Genomic DNA, 16,143 nt, shown 5'->3' on the forward strand with positions numbered 1-16,143 from the left:
TCAAGGTTTCCTTCTAAGCTTCTTACAGTTTTAAGTCTTACATTTAAATCTTTTAATTCACCTTTAGTTAGTATTTCCATATGGTAAAATGTCCAGGGGTCCAGTGTCATTCTTTTGCATGTAGTTAGCCAGCTATTTCAGCACCATTTACTAATAAGGACTCCTTTCTTAGTTGCTTATTTTTGACAACTGTGTTGAAGATTAGATGACTGTAGTAGATATGTGGCCCTATTTCTGGGTTTTCTATTCTGTTGCATTGGTCTATATGTCTGTTTTGTATGAACAAGCACCATGCTGTTTTTGTTACTGTAGCCTTAAAGTATAGTCTGAAGTTGAGCAATTTGATGCCTCTAACTTTATCCTCTTTGCTCAGGATTGCTTTGGCTATTTAGGCTCCTTATGGTTCCATATGAATTTTAGAAGTTTTTATTCTCATTTTGTGAATAATGACATTGGTATTTTGATAGGAGTAGCATTGAATCTGTAAATTGCTTTGAGCAATATGGTCATTTGGACAATACTGAGACTTCCAGTCCATGAGCATGGAATTTTTTGTGTCATCTCTTATTCCTTTAGCCGTCCTTTTTAGTTTTCCTTGTAGATATCCTTTACCTCCTTGGTTAGATGTATTCTTAGGTGTGTGTGTGTGGAGGAGCAGGGGTGACAAGTTATCCTCATGGAATCAGGGGTCCCTAGGCTCCTAATCCAGTAGTTTGGGTGCTCCAGATTTCTGAAGATCTGCTGCCTGGATGTAGCACAGAGAGCCTCCCACACCAAGATCTCTGTACAGTAGGAGAGAGGCAACTCAGGCTGCTGGACCAAGAGCAGACGGGGTCTCACTGAACCACAATCTGTGTCCAGGAAAGGTTGGGCATGTCAGACCACTGTCCAGGTGAGTGAGTACCCCAAATCCCTGGAGATCTTCCAGGGAATGGAGTGGAGAGTGCTCTACTGCACCATTATCTATATACAGGAAGAGTGGGGACACTCACACTGCTGAACCAGGTGAATGGGTGCTCCAAAGGCCTGGAGAGGTGCATGGGTATGGAGTAGAGAGAGCCTCACTGCACCACAATCTATATCTAGGAAGAGTCCAGGAGTTAAAGACCAGCCAGGGCAATGTGGCAATATCCCATCCCTACAAAAAAACTGAACACTTGGCTGGGCATGATGGTGTGTACCTGTGGTCCCAGCTACTCTGGAGGCTAAGGAAGGATGATCACTTGAGCCCAGGAGGTCAAGTCTACAGTGAGTCATGGCTGCACCACTGCACTCCAGCCTGGGTGACAGAAAAGAGTGAGACCCTGTCTCAAAACAAACAAACAAAAAAGAAACAAAAAACCTCATCTCTATGAAAGGCAAATGAGTGTCTGGACAGCACAGAGATTAAAAAAAAAACAACAAAAAAAACCCAGGTCTTAAGGCCTGGCAGACATGGGTTTGAAGGCTTCTCTTTCCCCTGTTAGCTGGGGAATCTGGGACACATAATTTCTTAGAGGAGGCCAACTTTCCTCAAGTGTAAAGCTGGCTTATAATAATATGGGTTTCATAGGTTGGCTGTGGGATGGAATGAGAGGCTCCATCTGTAGTGGCCACATGGAGCCACGAGCTATTAGAAAGCCAGCAACCTTCCTACCTGACCATTCTCTTGCAGCTAAATGGAAGAAGGTGCAGAGACCCCATAGAGATGGGTCAGAAGTGCCAGGTGGGGCTACAGATTTGGTTGAGAGAAAACAATTAAGTCTGGAGGAAATGAAGGCAGGCAGAGTTCAGGGCCAGGAGAAAAGGAGAAGAAACACAACTGAGGCACCCAAATGCAGAAGCCACTAGAAGCAGCACCCCTACCCTCCCATGCAAGGGCCTCCAAGAAATACTTGGCTGCATCACAGGCTTCACCTCTTCCTGCCCACAGGCCTGCAAGTTCCTGTTTTCAAGCTGCAGTCTGTACTGAGTTGCAACCCACGAATAGGTAATGAAATCCATTCCAATGGCCACAGGCAGCAGAGGATAAAATTGAAACTAGAATAGAATAGGTCAGCGTGCATAGCACATCTCGGGGAAATGCTAGAGCTACACAAAAAAGCTGAACACAATATAGTGTATGTGTAATATGCATACACTCTATTTTCAGTAATATGCATAGGTGTATACCTGCTTATGTCATCCACATAGGGATACAGGCACACTCACATAGACACACACATACAATCAACAATGTCAGCATTCGGTGTGCATAGTGTATTGTAAGAGGAAGTATTGATCGGGCACAGTGGCTCATGCCTGTAATCTCAGCACTTTGGGAGGCCGAGGTGGGAGGATTTCATGAGAAATAGGAGTTCAAGACCAGACTGACCAATATAGTGAGACTCTGTCTCAAAAAAAAAAAAAGGTTAATAAAAGTATTATTCAGATAAACCTTTCCTATTATTATATATGCATACACAATGCATATACCCATACATTCACACATATATATGTACGTTTGTATGTATATACATATTTTATTAAATTGTTTTTTGTTTAATACATATATATACACATGCATGCTTTAGAACATGGGCTGCTTGCTGTTACAGTCAGGAAGACTGAAGCCGCTGTCTAATGCACCCTTCAGGAGCAGTTCTCAGAGCTCCTGGGGCCCCTGAGAGGGGAAAGCTGGGCAGTTCCATCCTGTGGCCCCACTGTGCTGCCAGGGAGAGTGGGTGGGGCAGGAGAAGTCAGCCAGCAAGGGCGTTCCCTATGGAGAGCAATGAGATGTTCATTTATTTCCTGAACAGGCAAAGGTATAAAATTCATTCTAAATATAACAATTAAATTCCAATTAAAAATCAATTTTAAAATGCATAAAAAATAGTTTTAGATTTTTAATCAAAATCCAATTGAAACCACAGTTTACATAGGCTGGTAAATATTCAGCCTGAAATACATTTTACCACTTGTCCTTAACTGAATTTGTCTATCTAATTGAAGGTGATTATATTACAGGCATATTTCACTCATTTATTATGCTTCACAGATACTGTGCTCTTTACAAATTGAAGGGCTGTGGCAACCCTGAGTTGACCAAGTCTCTCAGTGGCATTTTTTCCAACAGCATATGCTATCTTCGTGTTTCTGGGTCACATTTTTGGTAATTCTTTAAATAGTTCAATTTTTCCATTATTATATCTATTATGGAGATCTATGATCAGTAATCTTTGATGAATATTGTAATTGTTTTGGGGCATCACAACCTGTACCCATGTAAGACGGCAATCTTAATTGATAAATATTGTGTGTTTTCTGACGGGCCACATCCCAATCTCTCTCCCTCTCCTTGGGCCTCCATATTCTCTGAGATGCAACAATAATAAAATTAGGCCAATTAATAACCATTCGATGGCCCCTAAGTGTTGAAATGAAGAGTTGCACATCTCTCACTTTAAACCAAAAACTAGAAATGATTAATCTTAGTGAGGAAGGCACATTGAGAATCCAGACAGGCTATAAGTTAAGCCTCTTCTCTGTATCTAAACAGCTAGCCAAATTGTGAATACGGAGAAAAAGTTTTTGAAGAAAATTTAGAGTGCCCCTCTAGTGAACACGTGAATGATTAGAAAACAAAATGCATTAATGCTGATCTGGAGACAGCTCTCGTGTTCTGAATAAAAAAATCAAACCACTCACAGCGTTCCTTTACACCAAAGCCTAATCCCAAGCAAGGCTCTAACTCTCTTAAATTCCAAGAGGTGAAAAAAGGCTGCAGAAAAAATAAGTGTGAAGGTATCAAAGGGTGATGCGTGAATTCTATGCAAAGAAGTCATCTCCATAACACAAAAGTTCAAGGTATGGCAGCAAATACTGATATAGAAAGTTATCCAGAAGATATAGCTAAGTAATTAATGAAGATGGTTACACTATGTAAGATATATTTAGCATAAAGTAAAGAACTTTCTGTTAATTAAGGGTAGATCTGCCTTCCCCAGCCCACTGACTCAAATGTTGATCTCTTTTGGCTATACCCACACAGAAACACCCAGGATTAATACGTTTTATTCTTCAGTCCAATCAAGTTGGCACTCTGTATCAATCATCACATACCCCTTCTACAGATACTTCCTACACTGAAGTCTTGAAGCCATCAAACTCATCTATGAGGACTTAAATTAATTTTTCCATGATCTTATTAATATGATATTTTGATCTCCTTCCATTAATTATGAATATTCTTAATTACATCTACAATGCTGAGTTATTTACAGAATGTATTAGTCTCTTTCCACACTGCTAATAAAGACATACCTGAGACTGAGTAATTTATAAAGGAAAGAGGTTTGATTGACTGATAGTTCTGCAGGACTGAGGGGGCCTCAGGATACTTACAATCATGGTTGAAGGGAATGCAAACACGTCCTTTATCACGAGATGGCAGGATGGAGAAGTGCCAAGAAAAAGGGGGAAAAGCACCTTATAAAACCATCAGATCTCATGAGAACTCACTATCACATTAATAACATGAAGGCAACCACACCCATGATTAAATTACCTCCCAGCAGCTCTCTCCTATGACATGTGAGGATTATGGAAACTACAATTCAATAGACATCTGGGTGGGATCACAGCCAAACCATATCACAGAAGATTAATTGATATATCATATCTGTATGTGCATGATATATGTCATATATACACATATACATATACTTTTCATAAGTAAATGTTTTGAATTAAATATTAAAATTGGTAAATGTTGAGTTATTTAAATTTTATATTTTTTCTTCAGTTTTGGTATGTTGTGTTTTAAAAAGAATTTGTGTATTTTATCTAAGTGGTTTAAATAATTAGAAAAGTATTGTACATGACATTCCTTTAGAATGTGTTTAATCTCTGAAGGATCCATAGTAATATATTCTTTTATTTCTGATAACAGTGACTTACTTATTTTTGTTTTTGCTTAATTATTTCTGCTAGGATTTACCTTAGTTTGAGGATGAAATTTTTTCCAGTTTTTGCCTACTTTTGGAGCATTTCGTGCTTTTGACTTACTTTTTGGTAATATTATTTCTAACATATTGGTATTTTTAAGCTTAAAACTAAGGAAACATCATTGGTATCTCTCAAGAACAACCAGTAGCTGTAGTATAGGCTTGAAAGAAACCAGGTAGAAATCAACATTCACAGGGATGATTTCATGACAATAGCTGCAAAAAGGTGAACAGAAATCACAGCCGCTATTTGTCACCATGGAAACAAAACTTTGGAGGTTGAATAATGCCAAGTTATAAAGGCGTGGTAAATACCCAGTATTTCTATTAAAACCCCAGAAGAAATATGCCTTTGGAATAATAACTACATTCTAAGACTACAGATTACCCTGATATTAAACAGAAATAGATAATAATATTTGTAAATCCTAGCAGAAATAATTAAGCAAAAACAATGCTGTATTTGCCATTATCAGAATCAGAATTTGTTGCAAGCAAACTTTCACACTGCCAGGCATCAGACCTGGGTGAAAACAAGAATATTACATTTTTGAAGTTTCAGTTACTTCTAATTTAATTTCTATGAAGGATAGATTTTACTGGAAAAAGTCAGCAGCAGTAACCCTGGAAAACTGAAAAGTGACATTTTAACATTTAAGATGTAAGATGGAAGATTATTTTAGTATAAGATTATAAGTGATATTTCTTCTAAAAAGTTTTGAATTTGTTCAAATATTGAAATGACAACAACAACAAAAATAACAAAACAAACCCCAGACGTCTGGTCAGATATTAAATCGAACTAAAGCTTTAATGTGAGAACTCACATATTTAAACTTTTCATTTAGTTTTTCATCTGTTCCAGTCCAACGGTAACAAAGAATAAATGATTCTTTTCTACAGTCATAAAATGCCCCTCGCCTTCAGTCAGTGCCTTGAGAAAGATATTTAGAAACCGTACCTTTTATTTTTTTGCAAGCAATTCAACTCTATTAGAATTCCCTTACTCCATAGTATGTAAATACTTTAACGTCCTGTATAGTGATCAGTAAGTGTGGTCATTCAATCTCTTTGCTTTCATTGTACTTTTGTGTATTAAGGTGATCACAGATTGCAATTTAATTATTATGTTTTTCATTTCAGCTAAGATGCCTAAGTACTATCCACTAAGAATAGAAGAACTTAAAACAACTTCAGCTTTCACGTGGACAGACATCAGCAATGAATTACTTTCGTTTCCCTGAAAAATTACCCACAACCTCTTCTGTTGACAGTTAGTGAAATAGTTGGCATTGGTTTGAAAGAAACAGACTTGGTGATTTGAACACAAATATTGGTCACTAATACAGGAGTTACTAAGCAATAATTTTGGGCAGATAGGACAAAAGGAGTTCTTGCTAAGACTTTTTCTTTTAATAAAAACAACCCCCAAACCATCTCTTTTCTAACAGAAAAGGCTGTTGAAGGGTTGGGCTGGCAAGCTTTGATATCCAAATGCAGGCCATTAGAAACTAGGTTGACTCAGTATGGCAATTCCCACCACCTTCTCCTTGTTACCACTTGTGCCTAGTGTAATGGTCACCTCCGGATGACACCGTGTGTTCAAAACAACATGGTGACCCACAGTTGTTTTTCAAAGGGCTAAGGCAGGAGGGCCAGGTTTGTTGCGGGCTATGTCTATAACACATCTAGTTAAAACAATTCCCTGGGCCCTATGCAAACCAGACACGTTCTTCTCCAGCATCCCAACATAAGCAACCACTTTTCCACTGTATACAGGGTTCCTCTCTGTTTCAAGCCCCCCTCCCTCTGTCTCTGTACGGGGAAGCTGTTTTCTTTTCCTTCTTCCTTGCCTATTAAATGTTTTGATCCTTAAAACCACTCCAGGTGTGTGTGTGTGTGTCATTAATTCTATTGATGCAAGACCAAGAACCCTGGTGCTCCTCTAGTCATCAGAGCCATACCTTGAGTTCACAGAAATGTCTGGGATGCTAGAGCTAAAAGATCCTGGAGCGGCAGCCAAAACCAAACCGCAGAAGCTGCAGAAAGCCTGCATCTAGTTATTTCTTTACAGGACAGCATGCACTGTGGCTTCTGTCGCCAACATTAAACAGCAGATACTTGTTCTCCTGCAGAATGCACATGACTCACCCAGCTGCCACTGATAACGGAATGTATTCTCTGCCCTGGGTCTGTATCACTAGCTTCTAGCTCATAGAATGGAAACAGTGCATCCGTTGGGTTGAGGTCATAAAACATGTCTGTGCCTTAGGTGGGACAGTAGGTGTATCAGATAGCTTCTTTCAGATTATGCTGCAGCAAATATAACTCCTGCACTTTGAAAAATAATCTATTCTTACATACTTTATATGTCAATTTGGTGTCAACTGAGGTTTCCTTTCTTATCTGTTCACAATTCAAGGCCTAGGGTGAAAGAACAGAATGACAGGATATCTATGAAATCTTTGGCTCTGGCCTTGCATACAGTCACTTGGGCTCACATTTCATCGATGGTATCAAGTGACAAAGCCAAGCATGATGTTAATGGGGCAGGAAATTAAAGCCATTCAATAGAGAGGCACTTCAAACAGCTTGACAATAGAAAGAGATGTAAATCTTTTCATAGTGGAGGCAGTGGATAATTGAAAACATTAATAAAATCTACTAAATTATTGTATTTTCTTCTGCGGTGTGAGATGAGCCACATCAATCCTTTTGTGGTAGAAATTCAGCAAATATAAAGGGGTGTTTCAGATACTGGGCAACTATGTTAGGATAATCATTCCCAATAAATTTTGAGACTCGTTTCTTGGAAGATGTACAGTGTTTTAACTAGTTTGGCCTCTTGAGTACAAGAATTGTTAGTTGCAAAGTTTGCATCCCTAGAGGACAGCAAACTTACAGTTTCTAATTGCTCAAATAATGCATTAGTATCCATAAATACAGTTACCCACTGAGGGATGTATTCTAATCCCCTTTGAAACATTTCATTTTAATCAAACTACCTTCTTGGGTTTAAGAAGTAGATTTATAGTACTACTGAAGATGCCCCACCGGCAGTAAATGAGACATGATCTGATTGCTGTTTATTCCAAATAAATGTTTTCACTTTGTCCACACAAAAGAAACATCACAAAAAAGACAAAAAAAAAAAAAAAGGAAATATAATCTAAATAAAGCCTTATATTAGGCTAATTCACCATTTGAAAAATGCCACAATTTCTTAAAAAGACTTTGAAAATAACCGTGATCAGACTACTACTGTAAATTATTTAGAGAATAACTAAATATTTTGTTGAAATTTAGCAATGCACTCCAAGAGGAAAGGACCAATAAACTAAAGAAGTGCTCTTTAGAGGAAACACAATAAATTCCATAGTACTGAGCTGTACTGAGGAGAGGGTATTATGCCTGTATGGATGAGGAATACTAACTTTCACAATCCCTCCTTGACGTGATAAAGAATAACTATAGATGAATCACAAGATAGGATGTCTCTTGTCTGAAATGAGAAACTGGGAAGCAAATAATACAGGCAATTTTAAAAAATAAAATGAAGATCTTCTAAAAAGTTTTGTTAATGGAGTACTAACAACATATTTTTCCAGTTTGTCTCTGCAATTCAATAATGAAAATGAAAACGTAAAATACCTAGTAGAGTGAAAAAAATAGATTTAAAACATCTGTCTAACAGAAAGTTAAAAAGAGAGAATAGAATTCTTTATAAAAGTTAGAAAACAGTGAAACGATTTCCCTGGAAAACCTCAAGGTCATCTTTTTCTAATGGAGAAAAAGGTATTATGCATTAATTTGCTTCAAAATGCATTGACATGTAAAGCAAAAAGAAGGTAATTTAAGCAGCATTGAAGTGAAACCAATTTAGCAGAATGAAAATGATCAAATACTGAGATATTTAACTGAAAACAGTGTCCTTTCAAATTAATGAGAAAGGATTTGGGCATTCAATAATTGCTGCTGGATAATTTTTTTCAGTACTTCGGAGAAAAATATCTTTAAAACAGGAAAAATATATAGAAAGAAGGAAAACAACACAACACAAAATGAAACTTAAAAACTAAATTTACCAGCCAAGGTAATGCCAGGAAACCAAAACCATGAGTAAACAGCAAATTTTTATTTTCAAGAAATTGTATCTAGAGAAATGTTAACAAAGAGCTTGATTAGAGGAGAAGAGAGATCTCTTTCAGAAGGTGCTACTACTTCGAAGGCTGAGGGAGCATGAACAAGGATAGAATCAGAAATTCGAAGGAAGGACACAAACTGAAAACTAAGCTTCAGACCTCAGAGATGAATGGTGGCCAAAGAGACAAGCAGTCTGTCTGGGAGGATGAAACATGCCTGCAAGTGCAAGCCACAGCTGGTCTGTAGGAAATGTTTCCACTGAGACTAGCCACAGCTGGTCTGGAGGAAAAACCCCACTGAGACAAGCCAGGCAGGTTTGCAGGAGCTGCCGACTATTGACTGATGGAGAGCCTTATTAGTGCCAGTCACAGTGCATCTGCCAGGGGAACTGCAGAAAATGCCACCAGTGCTCTCACCCTTCCCAGCTGAGTCCGTGGCCACTGCACAGATAAGCAGCCTACCTGAAGAACAACAAAAAAAAAAAAAAAAAAAAAAAAGAAAGAAAAGAAAAGAAAGAAGGAAAGAAAGAAAAAAAAAACCGCTTTTTTCTCTTGCTCTGGTTTGCAATGTTTTTACAGCACCCTCTATCGGCAAAGGCTAACCTCAAGTCATATGGCTAAGGAAAAAAATGTCTAGAGTTCATTTTTAATGTTTCTAAAGTATTCTTACAGATTTGTTTATGTTTGAAATTAGCAGGGGGTGGGGAATTGGGGAAGGAGAACATGGGGAGAAATACCAGATATAGGTGATGGGGAGGAAGGCAGCAAACCACACTGCCGTGTATGCACCTATGCAACAATCTTGCATGTTCTTCACGTGTACCCCAAAACCTCAAATGCAATAAAATATATTTTTTTTAAAAAAAGAAATTTCACATGTAAAAATTTGGAATTACTTTACAAAAGTTGGTGATGGGCAACAGTTAATAAAGCAATATGCAAATATAGAAGCAATCAATTTTTGTTCTCATACAAATACAGGCTGGGTGCAGTAGTTCATGCCTGTTATCCAAGCCTTTTGAGAAGCTGAGGCACGTGGATCACCTAAGGTCAGACGTTCAAGACCAGCCTGGCCAACATAGCGAAACCCGTCTCTACTGAAAATACAAAAATGAGTCGGTTGTGTTGGCACATGCCCGTAATCCCACCTGTTCAGAAAAATCACTTGAACCTGGGGGGCAGACGTTGCAATGAGCCAAGATCATGACACTGCACCCCAGCCTGGGTGACAGAGAGAGACTCCAGCTCACCAAAAAAAAAAAAAAAAAAAAAAAAAAAAAGACTCTGTTTTCTAAAAGTCTTCATAAAAATAAATACAAAGGATAGACTGGCTTATAGCATTGTGATGTGTGTGTGTCCACGAATGTATGTACATATTTCTGTGATGGATGAATATGTATAACTTTCTGCAAAGAATCCTGAATCCCCAGCCATAAGAAAGATAGAGCCCAACTGATTAATGAAGATATATAGATGTTCAATCACTTTGATAATAAGAAAAAAAATCAGTAACAATCTAAGATATCATTTTCAACTCTCAGTTTTTTTTATATAGAATATAGAGTTTGCTGAGAGCATATGGAGCAGTGAGGCTGAACATATAACTATTTAGAATTAGAATAGTACAGAAATTTGAGAACAAAATTTGAAGCATGACTATTACTGGATTCAGCCAATCTACACTTTAAAATATATTCTAAATAATCACAAATTTTAGCAAGAATATAAGCACAGCATTTCCATGATTCATGCTCTGAAATATCTAAAAATAAAAGAGAATCTAAAGATACATCAAGCAGGAATTCATTACATCGAATGACATAACATGTGCTGAAATACTATGAATGTAGGTATTTAGGTCAATGTTTTAACAAAGAAAAAAGTCAATGAAGAAGAGAATGAAAAAGGCACATTGAGTAAGATCAAGTGTGTTGGTACAATAAAGTGTGCATATGGAAGTTTATTGAAGAAGGTTTGTTATAATTCATACTGGCCTATTAAAATAGTTGGCTATTTAAAGAGCAACTGGATTCATAACTTTTTGCTTTATAACTGCTTATTATTTTATTTTTTATTACAATTCATTATTCTTGAAACAATATAGAAATATAACTAAAGTAATAAAAAAGAAATAAATACAAACATATGTATGCAGATAGATACATCACCAGGATTCACATAGATTCAGTGTATATACAAAAAATCAAAGCCGCTGGTATAATGCAATACAAGTTTAAATTTGTACATACCCATATTGTGTATATCATATTAAATATGTGAATATAATTGCTATTTTAAAGAAAATAAATTTGCATTTAAGTAATTTATTCTGTTTACCCAATTGGGAATTATTTTGCAGTAATGGTCGATAAAACATGGCCCAAACTATGTCTATTAAGCAATGAGAAATGATTACAAAGTTGATCAGTATAGTTTAATGTATGTGCTTACTATACATAAAAATAAACTCCTATTAATATATTTGTATATTTAGCCATAATATAATAACAAAATCAGTAAAAGATTGCTAGACAAACTAATATAGTTAATACCTATAAATTCATTGGACAGAGAAAAAGTTATTGATTTAAGATAAATGTTCATATAAATCACTTTGCATAAAGTTGATACAGAAAGTTTTATATTGTTCCACAAAACATACAAAAAGAACAAAACACTGTAGAGTAACAGAAGTGAAGTATGTTTTTTAAATGCATAAATAATTTACAGTTGACATTGGATTACAAAGTATGACAGAATTCCAATTTGCTTAACATTTTGATTCACCAAAATGAAGTGGAAAATTAGAATTAAGCTCGTTATACATTTTTACTAGGAAAATGAAAACATACTAATTTGACTAGTGGCAAATGAAAATAAATAGTAAAAGATCTGTTCTTTCATAATAAATTGATTTTTGCTTTCTATTTTATTCAACCTTCACAATTGAACTTCTGATTCCACAATTTCTCTTGTAAATTCTAATCATTAATGTCTACTGGTTTCATCTTCAGTATTTCCTTCCACGTTTATTCTAATTGTATTTGGGTAATATTTATTTATTTATTTACTTATCATTAGCTTTTCTTCCCTCTATATCTAATCTTCGTAATTTATTAGACTTCTGTTGCTACATACTTTCTTCCCCAAGTTGTTTTCACTAAGTTTAGTGCACCCCATAATTTAGACTTGCCCTTTCTGACAGGATAGCTACAGGCTACAGGTAACTAAATTTAAATTTAGAGGGAAAAAAATCTACATTTTACATTCCAAATCTTTTTACTTTTTTTTTTTTTTTTTGAGACAGAGTCTTGCCCTGTCACCCAGGCTGGAGTGCATTGGGATGATCTCGGCTCACTGCAACCTCTGCCTCCCGGGTTCAAGCAATTCTCCTGTCTCAACTTCCCAAGTAGCTGGGATTACAAGCACCTGACATCATGCCGGGCTAATTGTTTGTATCTTTAGTAGAGATGGGGTTTCACCATGTTGGCCAGGCTGGTCTCGAACTCCTGACCTTGTGATCTGCCCTCCTCAGCCTCCCAAAGGGCTGGGATTACAGGCATGAGCCACTGTGCCTGAATGCCTTTCAAATGTTAACTGTTACATGTTGCTACTGACTACCACATCGAATAGTACAGATTTATACATTCCATTATTTCAAATAATCATTTTGGACAGTACTAATCTAGCTCTTTATTGGCATTCTTTTTGCTAAATTTATTTTTATTCATTTTCTCAAGAATCTGTAATCGTTGCTGACTGTCTTATACATATCTGTGTATATATATATATATGTTATATATACATATATTTGTTATATATATATACACACACACACATATATATATATATTTTAGATAGGGTCTTGCTCTGTCACCCAGACTGGAGTGGAATGTCCCTATCTCCGCTCACTGCAGCTGTGATCTCCTGGCTCAAGCAATCCTTCCATCTCAGCTTCCCAAGTAGCTGGAACTACAGGCATGCACTACCATACCCAGTTAATTTTGTTTATTTTTGTTGTAGAGATAGGATCTCACTACGTTGCTTAGGCTGGTCTGAAACTGCTGGGCTCAAGTGATCCTCACACCTCAGTCTCCTAAAGTGTTAGGATTACAGGTGTGAGCCACATGCCTGGCTTTATCTTATCTTAATCATAGCTTAATCATAGGAGGTAAAGTACTTTAAAGAAAAGAAAAAATGCTGGAGAAGGAAAATAATAACTTTGAATTTTATTCTGAATATGTAAATTGGAGGTAATGAGAATTGATATGAAAATGCTGTTGAGATAATTACTTGACATATGCTGTGTAATATGCCAGTGTTTCCTCTGTTTCTTTCCACACCCCATATTCCCGTTTACGTAAAACCTTCAAAAGGGCTAATTTAGGAACACCAAAAAAAAGTATCTTAACATGAAATTTGTGTTTTATTCAGATTCGATTCTCAGACTTTTAAAACAGGCAATATTTGAGCATTTGTTGATTTATATAAAATATAGTATAAATTAAATACTAGGCTAAAGGGCATAAACACATTTAATCCTATAGAGACATAATATGAAGTTACCTTCAGAAGCAGAATTAATTAACACAATCAACAGCTGTATATAGTGCCTTCTCATAACATCCTTAAAATTTATTTTTTTGATAATTAAACTGGTAGAAATTATGTTTTATTTCCTTGATTCTTAGTATAGTGTATTTTATATATACTATGTGTTTACATATTCTTTTTTGATTATTTGTCTATATTCAATAGCTCCTTTTGAAAGTATATTGTTTGGAGATAATTCTATTTTGATCACAAAATGATACATACACACAATACTTAGGTTTCTTACCTTGGGAAAGTGAGGAAAAATAGCAGTCAAGCCATTGGATTATGAAGGCACCTTCACCAATCACGAAAATGGTGAAATTTCATGAAAATCATAAAATAGTATGGCATTTTTCTTCTTTACATCTAAATAAATTAGAAGAATGGAACTCCTTGTCCAAGAATACCTTAACTGACACTGATTAACTCCTGGAATGTCACTATGAAAGTTACAAAATAAAAAGCAAATAAAATGAAAGGATTGTCATGTAAATCATTATCAGCTAGAAACATTGGAATGGATTAATTTATTGCCTTCCACAGTAACATTTAGGTGGCAACATGGTGGATTAGAGAAGTAGGCACAAAACATAAACAATGGTTGTGGCAATCTAAACTGCAGTTGTTCCATCGGTCAGCCAAAGAGCAGAGAAACACAGTAATCTTTTAAACATTGCATATATTTACTTTTTGATTTTTGCCATGTTAAATTTGGAATATTTCTACTATAAAATTTACAAAATAGACACATTTCAAAGAATTATAAACACATTTCTAAGTAAAAGATAAATATAAGGATAGGTTATTAATAGGAACAGATAAAAAATCTGTTCTTAATTGCTTCATTCTCTTTATTCTCTGTGGAAAGTTATATACCAGTTTATACATGACAAATTATTTCATGCAGATGATCTTTTGTAAAGTGCCTAAAGTACCATGAAAATGATACAATTATGTCTGTATTTTTACATTCTGAAGCAAAGGCTCAGTAAATTATGTAATACGGTTGAGGCCAAAAATTTGTAAATGACAAAGCAATATGTCAAAAAAATTCCTATGACCCTAAATACCTCACAGTGTCCTTTCTGCCTCTGGGCACAGGATAATGCTCTAGGCCCAGAATGTCATGGGGATGCCCAAGAACCAAGAAGACCTTGCACAAAAAAGCATGATGATATTGTGAAATATTCTTTTCACCAAATATCGATTATCCTTCTCTGTATCTCTTCTCTCTCCATTTCCATTATCACAGTCTTCATTCAGAACTATCACTAAGTGACACTTTGATTTTAGCAGTAGCTCACTACTGTTTTTGCAGTCACACACCTGTGACCTCGCCTCTTACAATGACTGTCTTATCACTGTCACCAAAGTTATCTCTCTGAAGCAAAGTCCCGATCATTCCCTCCATATAGAATTTCAGAATCTGTATCATACTCCCATACCCAACATTGTCTCTGGCTGACATTTTTGCAAATTCTATGACAAAGCAGTTTTGTTTGTTAATGTCTGAATATCATGGACTATTCACATCTCTGTTTATGACAAAACGTTTTGTGGGTCTCCTTTTTCATCCCTTCACCTGGTAAAATTACCATGGGCATTGTACATTTTATTTACTATTTTAAGTTGAGTATAGAAAATAGTAAGAGATGGACAGAAAGACAGGCACTCACAGGGGTGCCAACACAAATGTTCATTGCTTCCTGGCTGCTCGAGTTCCATTTTCAGTGGAATCTAAACAATGTGAAGACCAGAGTTTTTGTGTTTTGGTTTTTTCACTGTATTTCAGACAGCAGCATGATACCTTCCATATAATCTACTTTGTAATATACATTAATGACCAAAGGAATGGCCAATTATTAAGTCACCAAACAAAAGTTAATAAATGGAAACCTGTTTCACAAAACTATAATATGATTGTCAAAATACAGATGACTGGGTGAAAACGATTGCACAGTGCAAAGGCTTGCTTAAGAAGGGTAATACAATATAGAGAGTTTTACATAGAAATTCTTATCCTTAAAGATTCCATTTAAGGTTTCTTCCTTGGTATTAATTTTGACAGTTCTCTTGAAAGAAAGTTACTCTAAACTCCTTTATATCTCTTTGTATCTTTTACTTTATTATTGTGTGCTATAAATGGCATCCCATGTATCTTTAAAATGTAAATTGCACAAGAGATTTCTAGAGCCTTACAAGTGTTTATTCTCTTTGACCTTATCCTTAAAATTGTCTGAACAAATGAGCCGCTGTCTAAATATCACCTAATTGTAATGTTAGCGAATCTCCTATTCACCAAAATTAAAAAAAAATCCTTAATTGCTTCAATAAAATAATATATACAGCACATAAAAATGTGATTGAATTATTAGGCAACAGTTCAGTAGTAATTTATGAGGACGGTTAATGACTTAAGAAAACACTAATGGCATAATATT

This window comes from Callithrix jacchus, chromosome 2 (genome assembly GCF_049354715.1).
Source record: "Callithrix jacchus isolate 240 chromosome 2, calJac240_pri, whole genome shotgun sequence".
NCBI lineage: Eukaryota > Metazoa > Chordata > Mammalia > Primates > Cebidae > Callithrix > Callithrix jacchus.